This window comes from Caretta caretta, chromosome 6, assembly GCF_965140235.1.
Source record: "Caretta caretta isolate rCarCar2 chromosome 6, rCarCar1.hap1, whole genome shotgun sequence".
Taxonomy (NCBI): Eukaryota; Metazoa; Chordata; order Testudines; family Cheloniidae; genus Caretta; species Caretta caretta.
The window spans coordinates 128,850,314-128,861,837 of record NC_134211.1 but is presented as its reverse complement, the minus strand read 5'-3'; positions in this window follow the sequence as shown (position 1 = coordinate 128,861,837).

The window sequence follows — 11,524 nt, the reverse complement described above, 5'->3', positions numbered from 1 at the left end:
TGTCAACATACCGGAATTTCTCATGGGATGGCAATTTTATTCCTCAGTCAGCTCTACAAGGTGCTGATACATCTAATTACTCTTTGACAGCTTCTGAGATGCTCATTAAGAAGGACTCTGATATACCAGTTCCTGAAGCTTCTCTAAGTTTGCTCACTCAGAGTCTGTTAGGCTATATATGTAAATAATCAAAGCTCATTTATTTGCAGCCCATCAAATCTGAAGGGCCTGGGGAGTACATTTGTGTTTGCACAATTAACTCTCTGTTTATCAACATTGGTTTATTCCCTGAATAGGATAAGGCTGGAGGGAGATGTTTTAAAGCATTTGATTTTTAAAAGTTATGTGTGTGTGCAAGTCTCTGGTGGTCTGACCGCCTCTCCTCTACAGATAGAAAATAGATTCTGGTGGCAAGACTACGAGTGGTGTAAACCCACCATAAAGATCTTCCCTTATAGACACGCCAAATCATGCTCAAACACCATCGGAGCCATCCAGCTTCCCATGTGCTCATCCTGCAGCATCCAAACTTCATGCACACAATCCTCAGAGCATGTCCCTCCATCTCTCATCACATGGCAACCCTGTACATATTCAGTGCATATATGCCTCCCTATGAAACACCCAGCTATTTCAGCAGTCCCCTTTCTATGCAACACCTGCCACCCATGGCCTCACCCCATGAGACACTAACATCTACGTGAATTTCATCTCCCCCCTCACATGATGAAAGTCATTAACATAGTGATCCAGAACATACTCAGCCTTTAAGCGGCCTTGGAATGGGAAATAATATAATTTAAGGCCAGAAGGGACTGCTAGATTCTCTAGTCCAGTGGTCCTCAAACTATGGGTTGGGACCCCAAAGTGGGTCATGACCCCATTTTAATGGATTAGTCAGGGCTGGTGTTAGACTTGCTGGGGCCCAGGGCCAAAGCCCAAGCCCAAACACCTGGGATCAAAGCCCAAGCCCAAGTCCCAGCCTCACCACCCAGGGTTGGGGTCTGGGCCCAGGCCCAAGCGGATTCAGCCCTGGATGGTGGGGCTCAGACTTCAGCATCAGCCCTGAGCAGCGGGGCTCAAGCCCTTGGGCTTCAGCCTTATTCCCCCTGCCCAGAGCAGGGGGGTTCTGGATTTGGCTGCCCCCCTGCCCCCGCAAGGGTCACGTAGTAATTTTTGTTGTCAGAAGGAGGTCGCAGTAAAATGAAGTTTGAGAACTGCTGCTCTAGTCTGGCTTCCCATATATCACAGGCCACCACCAGCAACCAGCACCCCCACACAAAACCCTACAACTGAAATTAGACCAAGGTATTACAGCCCTCAGGAGACTAAACTGTTCTGTGCCACAAGCAGAGAATAGGAGGGACTGAGGTGCGCCGGTCCCCGAGGCCCATGCAATGGCAGGGAATTGATTAAGCAAAATATACCCAGATAATCCTGGCATGTGATCTGCACCAACATGCTACAGAGCGAGGCAACCCCCTCCCCAAGATCACTGCCAGTGTGACCTGGGGGGAAATTCCTTCCCAACCCCACACAGAGCATGTGAGCAAGAACCGGCTAGCAAAACCTCTGAGAGAGAGATTGCTCAGTGCCACCTCGGAGCCCTGGTCCTTCCAGCCCTGATATCCCCTCTCTAGCCATGCTTTAAAGAAAGGAGACAAGACCCCCCACGCACACCCCAGAATACATTGGAGGGGAGGAGAAATCCTGACCTTTTCAGGTCACCAGCTAGAACCCTGAACCATGAGCTTTAGGGACACAGGACACAAAGTGGATGTGAGCCCTATGGCCTCTGAGCCCTTTCCCCCATCATCACAACCAGCCCCATCATACAATTACACCTATAAATGTGACCTGCTCTTTCTTAAAACTAATTGAGTTGTTTTCCCCCAACAACTCCTAATTGGAGACTGTTCCAGAACCTCACCCCTTTGATGGTTAGAAACCTGCTAATTTCCAGCCTGACTTTATTCTGGGCCAGTTTCTATCCATTTGTTCTTGTGCCAGCATTGTCCTTTAGCTAAAAGAGCTCTTCCCCCGCCCTGGTGTTCACCCCCACAATGTATATATAGAGAGAGAACATGTCCCCTCTCACCCTTCATCTGCTTAGGCTAAACAAGCCAAGTCTTCCAACCTCCCTTCATGAGGTAGGGCCTCCATTCCCCTGATCATCCCTGTAGCTCTTCCCTGCCCCGGTTCTAGTTTGAATTCATCTTTATTGAGCATGGGTGGCCAGAATTGCACCCAGTATTCCAGATGAGGTCTTACCAGTAGTTTGTACAATGGCATTAGTGCTTCTCTACCTACTGGAGATGCCTCACCCAATACATCCTAGGATCACATTTACCTTTTTTCACAGTCACATCACATTGGTGGCTCATCGTCATCCTGTGATCGACCCACAAACCCAGGGGTCTCCCCTCCTCCGTCGCTTCTAACTTATACCACCCCACTCCCCTTGCAGCAGAAATTAGCAGAAATTTTATGATTAGCACTTAAGCTGCATGACCTTGCCCTGTGTACTATTGAATTTCATCCGATTTCTGTAACTCCAGTCTTCAAGGTCATCCAGATCTTTCTGTATAATGTTCCGATCCTCCTCTGTATTGAGGAGGCTTCTCTCCGGTCCAACAGTTCACCTTTCAGCACCACCCACTGCCTTCTCCTCTTTAGAGTGTTCCTTCCCCACCTAATGATTCTTATACTAATCCTCACCTTCTTTGTAACTTAACTCATCATTTCCCATGTGGTACCATGTCAAATGCTTTCCTGAAGTCCTAATACACTAGATCTACTGCACTTCACTTATTATGAAGCCAAAACAGGACAATAGCAGAGGGGTAGCCATGTTAGTTTATATCTGCAAAAACAACAAGGAGTCTGGTGGCACCTTAAAGACTAACAGGTTTATTTGGGCATACATTTTCAAGGGTAAAAAACCCACTTCTTCAGATGCAGAACAGTACAGTGTGATCATCTAGGTATTACACAGGCCAGAGGACTTCCCTAAACTAATTCCTGCTTGAGCTACAGCAGATCTTCTAGAAAAACATCCCATCTTGATTTAAAAGTTGCAAATGTTGGAGAATCCACCATGACCCTTGGTAAATTGTTCCAATGGTTAATTAACCTCACTGTTAAAAATGCATTTCTTGTTTCCAACCTCAGTCTCATCTTCCAGGAGCTGGATCTTGTTTTACTTTTGTCTGCTAGACTGAAAAGCCCATTATCACATTTTTGTTCCCCGTGTAGGTATTTATAGACTGGGTTCAAGTCATCCCGTAATCTTCTCTTTGTTAATAGTTTGAGCTCCTTGAGTCTGTCACTATAAGGTATATTTTCCAATCCTTTAATCATTTTGGTGGATGTCCTCTGACACCTCTCCAATTTATCAGCTATTATAATGCAGAAGGGAAGTTTGTGTACGTGTGCAAATACAGAAGTAAAATAGGTGCTTGAATATACACAGTCTCTCTCAAACCCGAGTCTTCAACTGGAAACTTGCAGTGACATCATCAGTGATCTGCACACAGGTTAGCCTGTGCAGATCTGGTTGCAGCGTTAAGACCTTACTGCATCTGTTTTTGCATCTGGGTCGGTTAGGTTGCTGGAATATCAGAATTGGCTGAAGAAAAGTTCTCCAATTTGCTTTTTGAAGGCATATATGACCACATTGAAAGCCACTAAGTCTGTTGCAAAATTCTACACTGATAATATAGATGTAGCGTCCACAAGATAAGACTCAAACTGTCCTTGCCTTCAGATTTTATTTTATCTTCTGTTGTGGCAGGGAGAAAAAAATCACACTTTGCAAAGTTTTGAGTGCTGAAGATCAATTCATTCAGTGATCCTGAAGGTATACTCCATGTTTAGCACTCTGAGCTAACCTGTGTTCACTAATGCATTAAATCCTGTCCACCTTAATTGTGCACAAAATTGCAATGATATCAACGAGACTAGCAGAATGTGGAAGGTAAGCAGGGTTTAACTCTTGTTCAGCTGTATTAATTGTTATGCTTTTGAAGAGTGGTGAATCGCCATGTGTATTTCCTAGCATTCCCTTAATAAGCGTGAAAATGCCTACAGTATAGGAACACCTAAGATATTGTAGGCTATTAAGTCTTTGGTAAAGGAATAATCTTGCCCTTGCTAATGGAGCGAAATGATGGTCCAGTTCTTAGGGCATTAGCCTGGCACTAAAGAGATCTGGGTTCAGTTCAGCTTCCAAGACTTCCTGTGCTCCTTGGGCAAGTCACTTAGTCTCTCTGTGCCTCAGTTTCCCATGTGTACAATGTGTGAAAAGCCTTGTCTTACCTCCCGAAGGTGTTGTGAGTGTGAATGCATTAAAGATTGTGAAGTATTCAGAAACCATGGTGATGGAGGCCAGATAAGCACCTTAAACAGATACTACTGTGTTGAATCATAATTGACTGAAAAACATAAGAAATTTATCAACTTAAATAACAGCCATGCAAACAGCCAGGGACATAAAGCTTCCAGGGGAGTCGACTGCACTGTGCGACAGGCAGTGCAAATGGGCAACACACACGGCAATAGGACTGTGCAAAGGGATGGCTCTTCTGGCCATGTGCCAGCTGGCACTGGAGCAGGTGACAACTGGGTTCTTTAACAAATTTATGCCCAAATAAACCTGTTAGTCTTTAAGGTGCCACCAGACTCCTTGTTGTTTTTGCAGATATAAACTAACATGGCTACCCCTCTGCTATTGTCCTGTTTTGGCTTCATAATAAGTGAAGGCATGAATATACTCCTATTATTTCAGTCTCTGCACTGAAGTGCCTTTACGATGTGTATATAACTCAGGAATAGAGTTTGTGAACACAAGAAGGTGTTATGTCTGTGGCATCTGTACCTCTAGCCTTCTTGTCTGTCTCACTGAAACAACTGGAGGCTACATATGAAGAATTTTTTTTCCATTTGTAGGTGTTTGAAATCCATCTAACTGATTTTTTGTTCCTAGCGGAGGTTATGTTTTAAATCCTAGAGCAGGCTACAGGGCTAGGAGGATGAGATTAGAACAGCACTGCTTACCCATGGTGAAGCAATTACTCTGCTTTGCATGTTGTAGCCTTGACGTACGGAAGATTTCACACGCAAATGCACCAAACTCAGTTCAACAAGCTTGTGTCCAGACTGGATTGGTAGAATCCTAGCCCAACCCACAGGCAGCTCTGCCGCCCTCCAGAGTCAGGTGTGTTCAGCCCTGCTTGATCCAGTGGCCACACTCCTTCCTTCCTGCTGTTAGGGATCACAGCCAGCAGAAGAGCCCATCTCCGGGTAGCCTCATCAGTGCAGATGGATGGCAGCAGGCTGCCTGATTGGCCATACTACCTGACTGGCATAGGCCAGCAGGCAGGCTCTTAAGCCAACAGCAGCCACAGCTTGCTGGATGCTCAGTGCTCAGGCCCACCCTTGGGCCTGCTCCTGTGCTACCTTGTTCCTGCTGCCCCACCTTGAGCCCCTCCTTGCCTGCTACCTTGCCCGCCCCAGTTCCTCCCTCAGGTTTGCCCCTTGGCTCCAGCTTCCAACTACTGACTTCGGCTCTGACCCTAGTCCTTGGGGCCCAGTGGCTGCTCTGACCACTAGGCCTGATGCCCGCTCCAACCACTAGGCTAGATGGCCTTCATCCCAGTCAGCTGACACCGACCCCATGCTGTGTGGGGTTTTCCCACATGACCCCACGGCATGTTACCCGAGGCATTGTCAAACGGAGGTGAGCTAAAACCATAGGATTATGAACATCAGAGTGCAAACAGCAGGGAGTTTGGACCCTTCAATAAGGTTATGGACCCTGTGAAAATCCATCATTGGATCCCTGAGATATTGGCTCTCCACAGCTTTTCAAGAGTGGGGGATGGAGTAGCTCTTCATTGCAATCTATACTTACAGATCCTGAACCTATCTGAGTGGCTAACTAAATGGATGTTAATGATCCTTCAAGCAGCCTTAAACCTGTGTCCCACATGCCACCCCCAGCCCCCAGCACCATGTCTACTGTTACTGTGGAGTCTATGCAGCCTGAGAGAGATGGTCAATAGCAGGATGGGTCTTGAAGAGGCCATGCTGGCCAGAGGCAGGATCATTAGGCCTGTGGCTGCTGGGAGTCATTGGTCTTCCATGGGTCATGGGGAATCTGAAGTTTTAGAGGGCTCTGAACCTGTTACCCATTTCTTAGCAAGTTTACCAAAGACTTTTTTATGAGCTATGCAGGAATAATTCCCACAGAATTATTCTGCGCCCAGTCCTGGTGTCGAACCTTTTAAAAGGACGTAGATAACCTGGAGATGGTTCCGAGAAGAGCTACAAGAATTATTCATGGTTTGGACAACACACTTCACAGTGAGAAACTGAAGGAGCTCAATCTACAAACAGCTCAAATAAAAGATGGTTAAGAGGAGATTTGTTCACAGTTTATAAATACCAATATGGAACAAAGATTTCCGATAGTAGATGTTCCTTTAATCTTTGTAAAAAGAATGAATAAAAGTGACCGAAGAAACAGAGTGAACCGACACCACAGAATGCAAGGAACTGCTGCACTATTGCCCTGTCCCTTGTTAAACCATTTACATGATTACGAAGTGGATGGAAAACACTAACAAACCATAATGGTGGTATTTTGCCCTCACTTTGCCCTGGTCAAAACCACAGGCAGTTTGCCCCCAAAGAGAAGGAACAGTGACAAAATTACCACCTATGTTTTTATTGTTATGAATCTGGTCAATGCTGTATCCACTTGTCCTGTATGAACCCTGAAAAACCTGGGAAACAAACTGGCCCATCCATGGTACGGAAGAACCAGCGGGGGCATCAGGTCAAGAGAAGTCCCAGAGCTTTGAATCTCAACTAACTGGCACGTGCAGCAAATTTCCTAGGAAAGCCTCTCACTTGCAAATATCCATTCAGCTGCATATTCTGGGAGGAGGCCAGATTGATCCAGGGACAGACAACAATTTTATAGATTTTGTGATGGCCAATGCCCTGAAAATCCCCTTTACTGCCTCAGTCCACCCTTGAACTGATTGAGACTATTGATGACTCGCTCTGTCCTAGGGACCCATATCTCAGAACACAATCTCTGAAGAAGTCTTTGTCTGGGAGCACAAGGAAATATTGCAGTTTGGTGATAAATGCTCCTCCCTTCCCGCTGATTCTTGGAATCCCCTGGCTGGCCCCTGGCTGGCCTCCCTGGCTGTCATTCACTGGTAAAGACAGGAAATCAGCTTACCTTTGGAATTTTGCTAGTGACACTGCCAGGGACAAGCCAATGTTGATCCAGCTTCCACCCCAAGAAAATCTCAGGTAAAGGTGGCCACCTAGATGAGCACACTCTCAGAGCCCATGGCAGAACTCCCCTGTAAATACCAAGAGTTTGCTGAGGTGTTATATCATTTCTCTGCACCATGCCTATGATTGCCGAATAGATTTGCAGCCAGGAATGCAGGTTTCGTTTGGGAAACTCTAGGCTATGTTACAGCCCAAATTGGAAGCATTTGGAGATTGAATCCAAGGAAATTTAACTGAAGGGATCATTCATAAATCAACACCACTGGCTAGAGCATTGGTCCTCTTCATTAAGAAGAAAGATGGTAAGCTCCAGCACTGCGTAGATTACCAAGCCTTGAGTCAAATCACAGTCAGGAATCAATACCCTCTGCCCCTAATTCCTGAGATGTTGGATCACATAGGGACTGCTGGAATATTTACAAACCTAGACCCTGGGCGAGGGGCTACAATTTCAGGAGTATTATAGCAGGTGATACATAGAAAATGGCATTTAGTACCCATTATGGCCAATTCAAGTATATTGTAATACTGTTGAACCTAACGAATGCCCCAGACACTTTTCAGCATTTCCTCAATGATGTGTTATGGGATATATTAGACCAATGTTGTAGTCTGTCTTGACAATGTGACACACCTGTACCAACATTCACCACTTGTATATGGTTATGATATATTTTGTAGAAAGTATGCCTTGTAAGGTATCATTTGAAAACTCATAATCTGCTGAACATGATTGTCCTGTTAAAATAAGTTATGGGACTCCACAACAATGATTTTACTGTAACATGTTACAAAGTTTGAAAAGCAGACTCAAACTAGATTTTCAGAGACAAAGACACACTTGCACACCAGCAAGGTGCTAAAGGCCATTCACCAGCAGGAGAGTTGTAAATGATAAATTTACAATTCACCTGAAGGACAGCTGCCAGCTTACGTAAGCCATGGAACTGCCTGACCCCATGACCCAGCAAAGATTTTTCCAGGTCAAAGAGTCAGAGAATAAGAAGAGGGGAAAATGCCTCTAAATACCTCTCCTCCCCCCAGCTCTACCCATGGCAGCAAGACCACTTGAAAGACAAAGGTGCATCATTGTACTGCGGGGAGTGGTCCTGGCCTGAAGGTTTTTCCAGCCAGTACAGACTGTGGACAGTTTTTGGGTGAGAGAAATGCTTTCGCTTAGGAGCCTTGGTAAAGTTTAGGAATTAGCTTGCGTGTTTATCTTTTTGTAGCCAATTCTGATTTATGTGCCTTACCAATTATAATCACTTAAAATCTATCTTTCTCTAGTTAATAAACTTGTTTTACTGTTTTATCTAAACTAATGTGTTGGAGGAATTTTTACTTGGGTCAACAGAGCTGGTGCTTTGTTGGTACATTCCTTTGTTGGAATGACAGACTAATTTATGAGCTTGCAAGGTTTAGTGAGCTACTGAACAGTGCAAGACACACATTTTGGGGTGCAAGCCTGGGACTGAGGCATGCGGGTGTTGCCATGTATATAGCATTCATGTATTCATCTGGGAGTGACTTTGCACACTGGAGGCCGTAAGTGAACAGAACCTGGAGGGATTTGCTGTTCATTAGCAAAGCAGTGTAAAGGGCATCCCAGGCTGGAAAGCTCAGGGGACACAGCAATTTAGGTTACAAATGTCACAGAGGATATACTTGTTTTTTCCAACAACCCAGAGCAGCACAGTTTCAGCATCAGGACAGGCCTAAAAAGACGATGGCAACATAGGTTTTATGCTAAATTAGAAAAATTCACCTTCCATCCTGTCTGCTGAAGGCATTAAGATGGATTCGCATATGGTCCAGGTTCTTCATGACTGGGATGCATCCTGAAATCTCCGTGACCTGCAATGCTTTCTAGGTTTTTCCAACTTTTGTCATTGGTTTACTCCAGATTTCTCAAAGGAAATTAGACCTCTCACAGCCCTACTCCACATGAACATTCAGTTTCACTGGCCCCCTGAGGCCCATAACACTTTTGAACAATGGAAGCTAGCCTTTATCACTGCTCACCCGGGTGCCACACAGACTTTTGTTGTAGAAGCAGACTCCTCCCGTATGGTAAAAGCAGACTCCTCCCTTATGCTGTACTCTTGCAAAGACAGGGGACTCAGCAGATTTTACATCCATGTGCCTATTTCTCCCAGAAACTCATTCCCACAGAGTAGAACTATGAAATCCTGGACAAAGAACTTCTAGCCATCAAAGCAGCCTTTGAGGAATGGCACCATTACCTCAAGGGGGCCCAAAATCTGGTCCAGGTTTTTTTTACCAACCATAAAAATGTAGAATACCTGCACAAAGCTGGCACATTGAATCAGTGAAACATTCTGTGGGTCTTTTTCTTTTTCACGGTTTAACTTTGTTATTTTCTACTTGCCCTGAAATTGGAAATGGCAAAGATGATGCCTTCTTAATGGAAAGGAGAATATTACACCAATCAAAAGCCAGGAACCACCTCATCTATTTAAACCCCATAATTTCCTGAATGCCACCGTCTGACAGGATTTATTTTCTTTAATCCATTCTGCCTCGGCTTCAGGAATACCTCCCCATGAGTTAGCTGTAATAAACACATGACACTCAGGAGGAAGTCACATTTTGAAGGGCCGTATCTACTTTCCTCCGGTTCCTCTGATGTGACGATGCTACAACTTTGCCATGACGTCCTGCTAGCAGGATGTCTGGGGTGCTTCAAAACTCAATGTTTGGTATCTCGTTTTTTCTGATTGCCCTAAATGCATTCTACAATACAGCTGTTTGTTGCTTCCTGTAATGTGAGCACACGTGCCAAGACACCATAAAGTAAACTCTTTGGCCTCCTTCCACCCCTGGAAGCCTAGGTCTTGGTGACTATTGCATTAAATGTTATAGTAGAATTGCCAGAGTCCAGCAGGTTTGCAATGATCCTGACAGTTGTAAACCACCTTACCAAAATGGCCCATTTTTTTCTCTGTGCCTTCCGACCCTCATCCAAAGAAACAATCCAGTTATGGATAACCAATGTTGCCCATCTCCTTGGTCTTCCAAATCACATTATCTCCAAACATGGTCTGCAATTCATCTCTCAGTTCTGGTGGGAGGCACTACAAATTTTGGGGTTCCACACTTGCCTCTCCGCTGCATTCCATCCTTAGAGCACCAGCCAAACAGAGAGAGTAAACCAAATCTATACTGCTACACAAAATACCATTAGGATTCTTGATCTTCACTATTACCCTATGCAGAATTTGCATACAACAGTGCAGATCATGGTTTCACAGACCAAAGCCGTTTCTTTGCAAACTATGGGTTCCATCCACTGGTCCACACAGAGTTACCTGCATCCTCCTCCAACCCAGCAGGATTGGATTGGGTTCAACAAATCCATCAGACTCAGGCGATACTGAGGAACCATCTTGAAAAAGCAAATCTGGATTATTAAAGGCCTGCAGCCTCAGGTCATGAACCAGGTCCCCCTGGGTGATAAGGTGCGGATCTCAGCAGAACCTCATTATATGGGTAGACCATCTCACAAACTGGATCACCTGGGTCCCTACTGAATCAGACAACAGATCAACCCAGTGACCTTTGAGCTCTTCCCGCCTTAGTCCATCCTGATTTCCACATTTCATTGCTAAAACAATACACAGAAAACCCCTTCTCTCATCAGAATCAACCACCTCCCCCCCTGGTACATGTGCAAAGTCTTGAACTGTACATTGTCCATGAGCTCCTGAATTCCAAGATTAAATGGGGCAAATTCTGGTACCTGATCCACTGGGAGTGGTATGGACTACTAGAATGTACTTGGGAACTGGCAGAAAACATTCACGCCCCCTGCTCTATAACAGGGTTCAAAAAAGAATTACACAAGGTCATGGAAGATAGATCCATCAAAGGCTATTAGCCAAGATGAAAAGAGATGCAACCCCAAGCTCTGGGTGTCCCTAGACTCTGATTGCCATAAAGTGGGAATTTACAACAGGGAATGGATCACTCAGGGACTGTCTGTTCTGTTCATTCCCCCTGAAGTACCTGGAATTGGCCACTGTCAGAAGACAGGATACTGGGTTAGCTGGACCATTGGTCTGACCCAGTATGGCTGTTCTTATGCTTTACTCAAGGCATTCCACCAAACCACCCCAAGGAATCTGGTCCAGCATGCCCCAAGAACACCCCTAGGGGAGGAGGAACTGTTATGATCCCCACAGGTCTTGAATCT